The sequence below is a fragment of the Schistocerca gregaria genome, chromosome 2 (assembly GCF_023897955.1).
Source record: "Schistocerca gregaria isolate iqSchGreg1 chromosome 2, iqSchGreg1.2, whole genome shotgun sequence".
NCBI lineage: Eukaryota > Metazoa > Arthropoda > Insecta > Orthoptera > Acrididae > Schistocerca > Schistocerca gregaria.
In genome coordinates, this window is record NC_064921.1 from 812,443,385 (window position 1) to 812,458,587 (window position 15,203).

The 15,203-nt window shown below is 41.6% G+C and overlaps 1 protein-coding gene across 2 annotated transcripts in view; it reads right to left on the reverse strand.

The window, feature by feature from the left end:
- LOC126335119 (vesicular glutamate transporter 2.2-like) overlaps positions 1-15,203 on the reverse strand; it is a 169,485-nt gene that overhangs the window by 76,805 nt on the left and 77,477 nt on the right. The window contains exon 2 of one of the 2 annotated variants that reach the window (XM_049998073.1): positions 1,755-1,851. The exons of the other annotated variant lie outside the window; for it this stretch is intronic. The gene's annotated coding sequence lies outside the window, so the exon portion shown is untranslated. The remainder of the gene's footprint in view (positions 1-1,754; positions 1,852-15,203) is intronic. 2 annotated transcript variants of the gene reach the window in all.

A 15,203-nucleotide genomic window follows, 5' to 3' on the forward strand; every position in this document is an offset into this window, starting at 1 on the left:
ATCTGCGAACAACCTAAGAGAACTGCTCAGATTGTCACCCAGGTCATTTATATAGATCAGGAACAGCAGAGGTCCCAGGACGCTTCCCTGGGGAATACCTGATATCACTTCAGTTTTACTTGATGATTTGCCGTCTATTACTACGAACTGCGACCTTCCTGACAGGAAATCACGAATCCAGTCGCACAACTGAGACGATACCCCATAGCTGCGCAGATTGATTAGAAGTCGCTTGTGAGGAACGGTGTCAAAAGCTTTACGGAAATCCAGAAATACGGAATCAACCTGAGATCCCCTGTCGATAGCGGCCATTACTTCGTGCGAATAAAGAGCTAGCTGCGTTGCACAAGAGCGATGTTTTCTGAAGCCATGCTGATTACGTGTCAATAGATCGTTCCCTTCGAGGTGATTGATGATGTTTGAATACAGTATATGCTCCAAAACCCTCCTGCAAACCGACGTCAATGATATAGGTCTGTAGTTAAATGGATTACTCCTACTACCCTTCTTGAACACTGGTGCGACCTGCGCAATTTTCCAATCTGTAGGTACAGATCTATCGGTGAGCGGGCGGTTGTATATGAGTGCTAAGTAGGGAGCTATAGTATCAGCGTAATCTGAAAGGAACCTAATCGGTATACAATCTGGACCTGAAGACTTGCCCGTATCAAGCGATTTGAGTTGCTTCGCAACCCCTAAGGTATCTACTTCTAAGAAACTCATGCTAGCATATGTTCGTGTTTCAAATTCTGGAATATTCCATTCGTCTTCCCTGGCGAAGGAATTTCGGAAAACTGCGTTCAATAACTCCGCTTTAGCGGCACAGTCGTCGATAACAGTACCATCGGCACTGCGCAGCGAAGGTATTGACTGCGTCTTGCCGCTTGTGTACTTTACATACGACCAGAATTTCTTCGGATTATCTACCAAATTTCGAGACAATGTTTCGTTGTGGAACCTATTAAAGGTTTTTTAACTGGTGTGCTATTTCGTTAGACTGGGCAACAGGGCAGTCGGACTACCACTTTTGCGCCACATGTAGTTGCTTCACACAGTCAAAGAGAAAGGTTGGAGGTGATGAAGGCTGAAAAAGTAATAAGATTCCTTCATACAGTGAACGTAAAATTACGTTCAAATACAATTTCAAAAGAAGAAATTCAAATATTGAGCGAAAACTGTGAAAAAAATATAACATAAAATAAAAATATCGGCACTCGATATCCCAATTTTGATATCGGTATATCGGTGGGAGTAACATCGCCTGTATGAATCGATATTTTGTGTATTAATATCGATATATCGATATTCTATCAACAGCCCTAGTTTAAGTGGCACCGAGGCACTGTTTGCAACACGACTGGTCCTCTAAATCACCTGATCTTAATCCCATAGGTTATATCTGGGACTATTGGGAACAGTGGGTGTAACGTGACAGTCAATACTGCGCAGTTTCGTAGCCCTGCCGGAGCTTATCATCGGTGAGTGGTAGCAGGTTGGTATGGCACACCTGAAGAAACTTGTGGACTCCCTTCTTCGCCGAATCGAGGCCATTATCAAAGCCAGAGACAAGGCTACACGGTCTTAGCCTGGCTTCTTGGAGTGACTTATTTTCCGTTCTGTGTGCTACTATCGCCGTAGTTTCGACGTCCTTGATATAGCAGGTGATGGCCTTCGTGTAGTGGCTTCCTCGCCTCTCTTTCTCGTCCAGTTCGGAGACAGCATCGTAGCTGTCGACTTGAGAGAGAAGGACTTACCATCGCTGTGCGTCTTCCTTGCGCTCCACGCTGTCTCCATCAGTGGTGGCAGCCATTGTCGTGCTGCAGCGCCCTCTGTACGTCACTGTCTCGCGACCTGTAACACACACTCTATGAGTGCCGAAAACGCTGACGACACAAGAACAGCCAGTTCATCCATCGGGCATCCCATAGCGCTCCCTCCAGAAGCAATATACTACCTTCTTTGTGTATGAGGAACCACCATAGGCATTGTTTCTGTCATTTTTGTTGTTCCAATACTGCTTACTTCGTGAGCAAATTGCTTGCATGAGACTAGATTTATTTATTTACGCATTTCTTTTACATGGAAAATTAGGAGGGCTTTTGGGCCCCCTCTTACATCTAATCACATGTCCCTAGTGAGTCAGCTTTACAATTTGTGTAGTATACGAGCAATACATAATGAATATAATAATATAATAATAATAATTAAAAAAACCCTATAAGAAACTGTATACTTGGAAGTCGCCCAACACAATGTTGGGTGACTTCCAGATAGACCATGTGGCCATCTCCAAGAGTGACACAGCAGAAATTCTGAATGTGAAAACAAGAAGAGGATTTTTTGTCTCAGACCACCATCTTCTACAGATAAAGACCAGATTACAACCCAATAGAAAAAGACCAAAACTAAACAAAGTGCTGAGACCAGACCCCGAATACATAAAACTGAACAAGGAAAATATCTTACAGGAAATTAGTAGACAAACACCACAAACTGGACAGAACTTGTTTACGTCCTCAAATCTACGATGAAATTGGGTCAACCTCCGAGAAGGAGAAAACACAGGTGGTGGAATATAATATGTGACCAAGCAATAGAAGAAAGGACCAATGCCTGGAAAAACTTCAATAGTCGCTAAACATCAGAAAAATGGCAACAATTTCTAGTAATCCGAAAACAAACATCGAAAACTATTCGGAGGGAAAAAAGAAATTATGACAAACGGCGACTAGATGAGATAGAACAAGACTTTAAGAAGAACAACATCAGGAATTTTTATAAGAAGTTTAAAGAACATATTTCAGGATACCAGCCACCCCATCTTTGTTTCAAGAAACCGGATGGTTCATTAGAAACTAACACGAAGAATAACTGCCAAATCTTCGCAGACTATTTCAACAAACTTCTCAACTGCGAAAGACCTACAGAGCATATTCACTATGAGACGTCTACACAAAATCCTGACGCTAAACCGCCAAACATCAATGAAATAATAGAAATTATCAAGACACTCATAAACAATAGAGCCCCAGGAGAAGATGGAATTATTGCAGAACAATGGAAACTAAATGATGAAAGATTAACAGGAAAAATACACAAAATCATATTAAACATTTGGGAAACAGAACAGATCCCTTCTGAATGAAAATGCGCTCTCATCCATCCACTCCACAAAAAAGGCGACAAAACTGAACCAAATAATTACAGGGGTATCTCACTCGTACCGGTCACATATAAAATCCTATCAAAAGTTCTCATGAATAGATTAGAAGAACAAGCTGACCCACAAATACGAGAATACCAGGCTGGTTTTCGCAAGGGACGATCATGCATAGAGCAGATATGGAATCTGAAAATGATTCTCCAGATGAGAAATACCCGAAATACAGTGGTTACTTTTGTAGATTTTAAAAAGGCCTACGCCTCAATAGACAGATTAGCGCTCTGCAAGACGCTGGAAGAGTTCAGCATTGACAGAAAGACAAGAGCAATCATTCGGGAAACATTAACTGACACAGTCTCTAAGGTTAAATTTATGGGTGATATCTCGGAACCATTTGAAATTCAAACTGGAGTGCGACAGGGTGACGGACTTTCACCATTACTCTTTAATATCATCCTTGAAAAAATTATCAGAACATGGGAAAAAGAAGCCAAAAGAATCCAAATTGGCATTAGAAAAGACAATAGATTCAATGTGAAGTGTTTAGCTTTTGCGGATGACCTTGCAATCCTCACAAATAATAGAAAAGAAGCCACTAACGCCATAGAGAAGTTACACGAAATTGCACAAAAAACTGGCCTGTAAATCTCATATGAGAAAACCCAGTACACAGAAAGAGTGCCACAAGACAAATTGCCTATTGTGACAACCCATGGGAAAATCACATTTTAAGTACCTGGGAGAAATCATCCAGCCAACAGGGATCAACCTAAAGGCCAATGAGGAAAGATTTAAAAAACTACAGAAAGCATATAAACTCACGTGGAACTATTATAACAAAAAGTCCATATGCATTAACGCAAAATTGAGGCACTACAACACTGTCGTACTTCCGGTGGCACTGTATGCATCTGAAACAACACAAATAGGTGGGCAAACTAAAATCAAAGAAATAGAGAAACACGAAAGGAAAATTCTCAGGAAAATTTTTGGCCCAATACAAGAGCAAGGAATCTGGAAGAAGAGACCAACATCAGAATTATATAAATACACAGACAAAATTACGGATACAATAAGGAAAAGAAGAATGCAGTTCTACGGACATATCCACAGGATGAATGAAAACAGAATTTCAAAGCGAATTCTTAAAGTCATCAACTCAGGCAGGGGAAAAACAAAATGGATAAAAGAAGATGAAGAGGACCTCAGACAAGCACACATAACAGTAAACGATGCAGAAAATAGAACTAAATTCAGGAACACCATCAAAAAACATAAATTTGACACCACAACACAGAAGAGACAAGGATGCAAATGGACAGCGGAGCGAAAGAAACAACACAGTGAACACTTGAAGAAAATTTGGGCTCAGAAAAAACATAAACAATCATCATAAAGGAATTCAAGTTCAAACGCTCTCTTAAATGGGAATAATCGAAAATAATAATAATAAATAATAATGCTAATATGTACATTAATGAATACTCGTAATTTAAGAAATGTGTCTTATTAACAATGTATTAAGCAATTTAATTCTTGTTCATATGAGCAATGGCATTATGACGACAGTTCAGAAGGAATCAATGTGATCAGAGGAAGAGCGAGAAATGTTGTAGCAATATTAGTAGACAAATTAAGGAAGGAAACAATGATAGAAAAGTGTATGAAAAGCTTAGATAGTTAACAATATGAAAAGGATGGCTGATTTCCTGTTGGACAGAAAGGAAGAAGATGGGACATGCCTAGAGGGAAACCATGCCGTTGATAACAGATAAAGCTTAAATCACCTCTTGAATGCACAGTGCTTTTGGATAAAACGAAGATTACTCAGTCTTGTGGCTAAAATGCAGAACGACGTGAAGAAATATTAATTGTTGTACAAAGGTACAGCCAAGATGCTGGATGCATCCGTTCTGCTGTTGTAGTTGTGGAATGATGACAGGCATCTGATGTGTGAGGAGAGGTACTGAGAACATCAGTGATTAAGAAAGCGATAAAGAAAACAGAGCAGAGAAAATCACGTCGCCTATCCGGTCTAATCCAACCTGACTGAGCATATCAAGGACTGGTATAATCGAACAACCGAATGTTGCAGACATATCTTGCGAAAGCAGTCATGAATGTCCGTTAAAAAATGCAGGAGGTTTCTTCCCTATATTGTGTATCGTGAACTGTGGTAAACAATGAAATAATGAGATGATTTAACCTGAGCTATAAGGTTGTTTCATTTGTTTTTCGAAATCAGTAAAACTGGAGATGTATATTTAGATATCTGAGTAAGTACGATCTCCATCCTAACTACTGAAGCATGAGCAGAAAATTTTTGAATCATATACCATGATCAGTTGATCATCTCACTCGTCTCTATAGATGAGGAAAATAATGTGTAGAAAAACAGAAAATAAAGATGGAAATGCAATGGTCGACGATTATTTTTAATCGAGAGCAGGTAATACACGTACCAGAAAGGCATACTTCTTTAGTAAATAGAAGAAATTCTAGAAACGTATCCCTATGTCTTCAGTCCATTTATGAACTTCAATGCTGTGAAGTGTTTTGAATTTAATTTTATCTTTTTTATTCATCTATCACTCAGCTTTTACACTCAATCGATGTCTTCATGAGTAATTTAAAAACAACTTTTACGCTAGGGTTTGACATGGAAAAACCGTGGTTTCATATTATTTACACACTATTTACTAAAGTATACACATAGTACAATTACTCTGATGCATGTTTTAACAATTTAGATTACCTTTTGAACACTTTGGCCGGCCGCTGTGGCCGAACGGCTCTAGGCGCTTCAGTCTGGAACCGCGCGACCGCTACGGTCTCAGGTTCGAGTCCTGCGTCGGGCATGGATGTGTGTGATGTCCTTAGATTAGTTAGGTTTATGTAGTTCTACGTTCTAGAGGGCTGATGACCTCAGATGTTAAGTCCCATAGTACTCAGAACCATCTGAACCATTTTTTGAACACTTTTCAGACTCTTCGAGTGTGTAAATATCTCCATCATTCACCCATTATTGGGTTTATTCTTAAAGAAACTTAGTACCCAAGAAGATACGATATTAATTAGATTTATATCTAGATCTTCACGACTACACTGTGTTTTTCTAAGCCTACTTTTAGGTACAGCGATCCTTGATGATTGTCAAGTATTTTGTTAGTTATATTTTTATAGTTTTATACGCAAAAGGCACTTGTATGTACAGAGAGATAGGACTGTTAGTGTGTGACTTTTCAAAATAAGACCTAAAACATTTTTACTTTTGGAAATTACAGACTTGCACCTAATGGTCTTCTACTGCCAGATAAAAAATACTAAACAAAAGAGAATCAAAGTGAACAATCACGATAGACACGCCCGTGTAAAAGTGAGCCTGAGGCCGCCTTCCAGTTCACCACTTTTAATTCTATACTGACGAACAAATGACTTACTGGTACCCTCACAGTAGCGTAATGGATCCACAAGAGGCCATTAACGAACAATATTCTCGGACAAGGGAGAAAGATACGAGGGCGTACTAAAAGTAATTCCTCCGAAATTTTTATTCTGTTGTCAATATCGGTTGAGGTGTTAAATGTCATGCGTATTACTCGGTCGACTTTCCCGCTCCGCTGACGCAGGTTGCGACCCTCTGTCGCTAGACGGCTCTGAATTCTAGTGCGCAATATGGCAATGTAAAACGTAACGAGGTTGGTGCGAGAGAAACATCGTGCTGTAATGGAGTTTCAGGAATTCGAAGAGTTCGTCCACACTTGGAGCACCCTCTCGTTCAGCATGACAACGCCAGACCCCACACGAGAGCTGCGACATCCGCTGCAATTTGACGCCTTGGGTTCACTGTCCTCGATCGTCCTCCATACAGTCCCGACGTGGCCCCATCCGCTTTTCATCTGCTTCCAGAACTTAACGTACACCTTCGAGGATTTAATTTTGGTTGTGATGAAACAGTGCAAGCAGAGGTGAGGTTGCGCCTCCGTCGACAGAGTCAAACATTGTACAGTGACTGGATCAACAAACTGGTCTCGCGTTGGGAGAAATGTGTTCGTCGCCAGGGCGACTACGTTGAGAAATAAACATGTAGACAGGAAGAATAAAGATGTAGAATGTTAATAACATTTGTTTTGTTTAAAAAGCTTTAAGAGATTCACATAAAAATTCGGAGGCTTTACCATTCAGCACGCCCTCGTAGAAGCCGCCAATGGGAAAATTAAATAGAACTCTAGAGAGGAAAAAAGAACCGCCTGTGTATCAAGAGCTCACATGGCAAGTCAGTACTAAGCAAAACAAAAACTGATAGGAGCCGATCTCGGATAAAGTCAGTTTGGATTACGGAAAAATGTAGGAACAAACAATGCAAATCTGACCCTATGACTTACCTTTTTAAGCTATGTTTGAGTATGGTAAACACACATGTGTCATTTGCACATTTAGAGAAAGCTTCTGGCAATGTTGACTGGAATACTCTCTTTCAAATTCTGAAGGCAGAAGGGATAAAATATAGGGAACGGAAGGCTGTTTACAACTAGTACAGAAACCAGACGACAGTTATAAGAGTCGAGGGGTATGTAAAAGAAGCAGTGGTTGGGGAGGGAGTGAGACAAAGCTGTAGCCTAGCCCGGTGGTATTCAATCTGTACATTGAACAAGCAGTGAAGGAAACGAAAGAAAAGTTTCTAGAATGAATTAAATTTCAAGAAGAAAAAATGAAATCTGTGAGGTTTTTTGATGACGTAATTCTTTCAGAGACGGCAAAGGACTTGGAAGAGCGGATCATCGGAATGGATAGTGTCTTGCAAAAAGCTTATAAGATTAACGTCAACAAAAACAAAACAAAGCTAATAAAATATAGTCGAATTAAATCAGGCGATGTCACTGCAGGTCTATGCTTGTTGCTGCAGTTGGGAGACTGGTACACACAAACCATGGCCCGACCTGAACGGGGAAGGACAGATTGCTGAGCATCTTAAAGAATGTGTGAAAGGAGGAGATAGGGGCGGGGGAGGGAGGGGGGGGGAGAGTTAGAGGCACACAAGACAAAATGCCTGTGATTACAGGAGTCAGAGGGGCATGTTTTTAAGGCTAGAGCCAGGTTAGAATACTGAAAGAAATTACAGAATATGGCTATGTCATATGTGACAGTTTCCAGAAAAATAATATTGATTTGTCTCATCACAATATTAGGGGATTGAAAAACAAGATAGGTCAGCTTCTTGTATGCCTAGAAGATGTGGAAAATTCTGAATTGATAGATGTTCAGTGCCTCTCAACACCATGTAAGATACGGAATGGGATAGTTAAATATTGAGAATTACAAACTGTTATCTACGCACTGCACAACGAGAGCACAACTACATGTTCAGAATACTTCTACACAGGATATAATGGAATTTACTGCCAAAAATACCTATTGAAATTAAGTGGAAACATGGTCCAGTCACATTAATGTCGCCACCACCTACGTTGGACATCAACGTGCGGTAACCACTCCCGACGGCACGTGGCAGCATTAGCAGTAGAGGGTATGTAAAGCATGCCAGGGAAATTCGGAAGAAAGTGCAGTCGTCGTTACGCGGAAATGGAGCGACTTATCCGACGTCCTGAAGGGCATGATCACTGGCGTTCGGGCCAACGGTGGATGCTTGCAAACTGCTCTTTCGCCGCCTTGGTTAAAGCATACCGTGCATGGAAAAATTGGGCTATCCACAACTGGCTCCGAGGCATCTGTGGTGCACCGAGGGTCGTGGACGGCGGGGGTGAAAACAGGTGCACAGATCCAGAATGAGATTTTGACTCTGCAGCGGAGTGTGTGCTGATATGAAACTTCCTGGTGGATTAAAAATGTTTGTAGAACTGAGACTCGAACTCGGGACCTTTGCCTTTCGCGGGCAAGTGCTCTACCATCTGAGCTACCGAAGCACGACTCACGGCCGGTACTCACAGCTTTACTCCTGCCAGTATCTCGTCTCCTACCTTCCAAACTTTACAGAAGCTCTCCTGCGAAACTTGCAGAACTAGCACTCCTGAAGGAAAGGATATTGCGGATACATGGCTTAGCCACAGCCTGGGGGATGTTTTCAGAATGCAAAGTTCGCAGGAGAGCTTCTGTAAAGTTTGGAAGGTAGGAAACGAGATACTGCCAGAAGTAAAGCTGTGAGAACCGGGCGTGAGTCGTGCTTCGGTGGCTCAGATGGTAGAGCACTTACCCGCGAAAGGCAAAGGTCCCGAGTTCGAGTCTCAGTTCTACACACAGTTTTAATCCACCAGGAAGTTTCATATCAGCACACACTCCGCTGCAGAGTCAAAATCTCATTCCGGAAACATCCCCCAGGCTGTGGCTAAGCCATGTCTCCGCAATATCCTTTCTTTCAGGAGCGCTAGTTCTGCAAGGTTCGCAGGAGAGCTTCTGTAAAGTTTGGAAGGTAGGAAACGAGATACTGCCAGAAGTAAAGCTGTGAGAACCGGGCGTGAGTCGTGCTTCGGTGGCTCAGATGGTAGAGCACTTACCCGCGAAAGGCAAAGGTCTCGATTTCGAGTCTCAGTTCTACACACAGTTTTAATCCACCAGGAAGTTTCATATCAGCACACACTCCGCTGCAGAGTCAAAATCTCATTCCGGAAACATCCCCCAGGCTGTGGCTAAGCCATGTCTCCGCAATATCCTTTCTTTCAGGAGCGCTAGTTCTGCAAGGTTCGCAGGAGAGCTTCTGTAAAGTTTGGAAGGTAGGAGACGAGATACTGGCAGAAGTAAAGCTGTGAGTACCGGGCGTGAGTCATGCTTCAGTAGCTCAGATGGTAGAGCACTTGCCCGCGAAAGGCAAATGTCCCGAGTTCGAGTCTTGGACGGGCACACAGTTTTAATCTGCCAGGAAGTTTCAGGTGCACAGATGTTTACGAGCGAATAGACATACAATTGTTGCGCAACTGACACTCTACAGTGTGAATAGTACTTAAACCGACAAACTCTGAGAGGTTGTAGGGGACACCAAAACAAATATTTTTCCCTAATGCCATTTTTTCCTATGAGGAGTATTTAAACCGGCGGAAGCAGTATTACTCTCTTCAGTTGTTAGAGGCCGTATTACGATCTTCGGTCGTTAGAGCGCATATTATGCTCTTCAGTTGTAGGCAACTGCTGTCTACCAGTGTAGTAGTGCATTGTCTCTGTTTACTAATGGAGCGATACACCTGGAGTGAGTACACTGATATGGTTGGTGCGTACTACGTAGCGCACCACAACGGACGAGCTGCACAGCGGGTTTATCAACAACAATATCCTAAACGCCGTATCCCGCATCATGCGACCTTTGCTGCTGTTTACCAACGTCTGCGTGAGACCGGGTCACTTAGCAGATTACCTGGACAGGGACGTCGTTGCACGGCAAGAGCGTTGTAATTTGAGGAAGCTGTCTTTCAGCATGTGGAGTGGGATCCTTCAATCAGCACTCGTGCAACTGCACGTAACATGGGGACGAATCAGGCGAGAGGAGTTGTTAACGTCCATTTCCATCCTCTGTGTTGTTTACGATGAAGCAACGTTCAGGCGTCATGGAGTCTTCAACGTGCACAATTCGCATGTTTGGAGTGAGGGTAACCCACTTGCCACAGTTACTAGCGCTCATCAAGTGCGGTTCTTCGTTAATGTTGGGGACTGTTTAACCGGACCGTATCTGCTACCTAGGCCATTAAATGGCAGGCACTATTACAATTTTCTCGCCAGAGCATTGCCAGAATTGCTGGAAAACGTCTCGCTCCCTACAAGACAACGCATGTGGTTCCAACATGACGGGGTGCCGGCACATTTCAGTCGTCGTGTGCGTCGATTCCTGGACCGACGGTTCCCAGAAACGTGGATTGGCAGAAGTGGTCCTGTACCATGGCCTGCTCTATCCCCAGATATGTCCTCTCTGGACTTTTTTTGGTTTAATTAATTTGTCGGCAGAGAAATCTTCCTCTACCGGTTTAAATACTCATCATAGGAAAAAATGACATTAGGGAAAATATTTGTTTTGATGTCCCCTACAACCCCCCAGAGTTTGTCGGTTTAGATACTTTTTACCCTGTAGATGTACCGAGACGCTACCAACAGTGTGTCGTCAACGACGGTACAGCGAACTCAACCGCGTATGGGCCTCCTCAGTAGGCGCCTGGTTCAAGCAACCATGCTGACTGCTGTTCACTGGCGACGAAGGTTGGAGTTTGTACGCCAATATCGCCACTGAGTGTCCACTGAGAGGCGGCCTTTTCAGATGAATCACGATTTATGTTCCATCGCACAGATGGCCGCTGGCGTGTACGACACGAAACCTCTGAAAGCAAAAACCTTGCAACAATCATCGGAAGGATCCAGGACAGAGAGCATTCTCTGGGTGATCTTGTCGTTTTGCAAGCCACAATGGATCAACACTAGTATGTATCTGTCCTTAGTTACCATGTTCACCCCTACATGTAGTTCGTTTTTCCTCGGCAAGATGGCATCTACCAGCAAGACAGTGCAATGTGTCACAGCTAGCAGTGTACGCGCTCGATTCGAAGAACAGCTAAGATGAGTTTTCCGCACTACCATGGCTACCAGACTCACCGGATTTAAACCCAGTCGAGGACCTGTGAAACCACATCGATCGGGATGTTCGCGCAATGGATCATCAACCGGAACTTGCTTAGGCATGGATCTACATCCCAGACGGTACCTTCCAGTACATCATTGACTCTCTTCCTGGACGTCGCGCAACGGTCCGCACTTAAAAAGTGGTTAATAAGGCTTCAGACAGGTGGTCACATTAATGTGACTGAAGAGTGTACTCTGTTTCAGTAGAAGTTGTATAGAATTCTTCGAGTTGATTTTTTTTAGGTATTGTATTTTTTAGTTGTGTTACTATTCCTGATAGTCTGCGATGTGTAGAAGTTGGACATAAAGGCAAAAATATTGAAACAAATAGTTATCGCGTAGATCAGAACATGGAAACATGTGCTTGTGAGTTGTTACTGCAGAATACTCATTGGTAATTGTAATAGTCTACAGATCCCCTCTAGGAAACTTTCAATTTATGAGAAATCTAGGTGCATTATTGAGCTACCTGTCAGACAAGAAGAAACAAATAGTTGTCTGTGGAGATTTCAATGAAGACTTTTTGAAAGATATGAACAGGAAAAATAAACTGTAACCATTCTTTGGTTGTTTAAATCTAATTTCAGTAATTATTTTTCCAGCTCCTGTGCTACAAGATTGACTTCGATATATTACTAATTAAAATGAAACAGCTGAACTTCTCAAACAGCGCAATACACTGGTTCGACAGCTACCTCAAAAACAGAAGTCAACAAGTCATTTGTGGGTCGGAAAAGTCATCATAGAAAAACGTGCGCTCTGGAGTTCCCCAAGGCTCCGTCCTTGGTCCACTACTCTTCTCACTGTACATTAATGATATTTCTTCAGTGATCCACTACTGCAACTACCATCTATATGCCGACGACATCCAACTGTACATAAGTGCAAGCCCCAAAAACATTGCTGACGCAGTAGCGAGTATGAACGCAGATCTTTGCTCTGTTTCTCTATGGGCACAGAACCTAGGTCTGAAACTAAACCCCAAGAAATCCCAGGTCATACTTATATCTCATCCAAAGTTAATCAGCCGGTACTCTCGCGAAACAGCCCCTAAAATAATCCTCAATGGTACCCAACTACCATACCAAAAAACAGTAAAAGACCTTGGAATAATCTTGGATGAACACCTAAACTGGGAAGAACAAACAGTCACAGCTTGCCGGTAATCGCTCTCCTCTCAACATGCAAATTCAAAAATTTAGAAAAATATTTCTAATCCACGTTAAACAAAAATTAGTCCAAACACTAGTCTTGCCTAATCTTTACTACTGTGATGTAGTTCAACACGGCACAAATAGTGAAAATTCTAGATGCCTCGAGCTAGTGATGAATGCTTGTGTTAGATACGTGTGCAATATTCGGTTGTATGATCATATCAGTCCTTCATACTCCCAGCTAGTTTGGATAGGCCCACATAAGGCATGCGATCTCCACACAATGTGCTTACTTCATCGATTTCTTAGCCACTGGTGCCCCCAATACTTATCTTCTCACATTAAACACCTACCATCATTCTACAATCGCAATACCAGATCGGATACGTCTAGCATCTTGACTGTACCTTTACGTAACACAAAATCTTTCTCCGCGTCATTCTCCATCTCAGCCATGCGACTATGGAATGCACTCCCCTGTGATCTGCGTCTTATCCAGAACTACTCAACATTCAAGAGGGAACTCAAAACTTACATATTAGGGACGGTATAGCCACCATTGTTGTGCCCCTCCCATCTCTTTCTTTCTCCTCTCCATCACAGCTTCGAATTTTCCCATTCTATTTCTCTTCCTCTAACCAATCTACCTCTTATATATCTCTTTCACCCCATTCTATCGTCTCAAGTCTGTGCTCGATGAGAATAACTAACAAGCTACAAGAACATAACGAGGAAATTCCCAACTAACAATGGGACTGACATTCACAAAAGAAAAGTATGTTTACTTTCATATACATAGTCATTATTATTATTATTATTATTATTATTATTATTATTATTATTGATTCTTATAATTATTTTTATTGTTATAATTATCATTGTACTATTGTTATAATCTCTTTTTTTCTTTAACATCAATACTGCATAATACGTTATTTGTCCTTAATGTTCTGTAGAAACTGTAACTCGTTCAATCTGAGTATGCCTGGTTAGGTGTAAGAGAGGGCCTGAAGGCCCTAATCTTGCCAGGTAAAATAAATGCATAAATAAATAAATAAATTTGTGTCAATACATGAAAGTTTCTTTCCTAAAAAGTTATCCAGAAAACTATTAAAGAACATGTAAGCCTCAGAGAAATAAGGGAATAAGAGGAAGAGAAATTTATATAAACCCATAATAAGTCAAGATCCGACATTACTTGCATACTAAACGAAAATACTATAATATTTTAAGGAAGGATGTATGTTCTGACAAATTAATAACGCAGATGTTAAGATTAAAACGACATGGGATACTGTCAAATGGGAGAAGGCCAGCCAATCACTGTACAAGAAACCATAACGATTGAACTGAATGACAATGTTGTGACTGATGATTCAGAAGCTGCGAGTACTTCTAACAATCACTGTATAAATGCAACAGCAGAAATAGGATTCAATGTTTCTGTTGAAGTACCAACAGAAACTATTAAAATCATTCCCCAAAATGTAGACCAAATAGAAGCAGCACCAGCATCCTTCACTGAAATTAATGGAATTGAAAGAATTCTAAAAAGCAAAGCTTCTAAGGTGCTGATGGGATTTCAAACAGAATTCTGAAAAGTTCTTCTTACTTAATATGTAGTGTCCTTAGTAATGCATTGCATGTAATGCATCATCACTGGCACAAGGAATTTTCCCCAGACAGATTACAATATACAATTGTCGAACTTGTTCATAAGAAAGACGACAAGGAAGTCTTAAATAAATGTCGTTCAATTTCCTTACTGACATCTTTTTCCAAAATATTCTATAGAGCATTTCACAATTTGGTTTCCAGAATGACTGCTGGACTACGAGTATTATTTGTACATTCATCAAATGTTACAAGCCCTAAATAACAAAATATGACGTTGAATTTTTCGCGATCTTTCCAAGGCGTATGACTGCATAGATCATGTCGCTCTCTACGAAAAACCCAAGTTTTAGGGGCTCGATGACTTACTCATAACTACTTTGATTTTAGTAACCAAAGCCAAATGCGGGAATACCTTGGGCTGCAGATCGGAGCTGTCGTGCAGGGAAGCCACCGGCGGTGGAGCACGCACCACCAGGTAAACACAAGGACGAGTCGGACAACCGACAACAACCGACTATGACCGACACAACAAGGAAGGGATAAACAATGGAGTCTTGTAGAACCCACAACATCAAACACCAACAGAAAATCCAATCAGAACCAGAGCCAGGCAAATGCCAACAACGAGCAACGACCAGAACACAGTACAGCCGAGA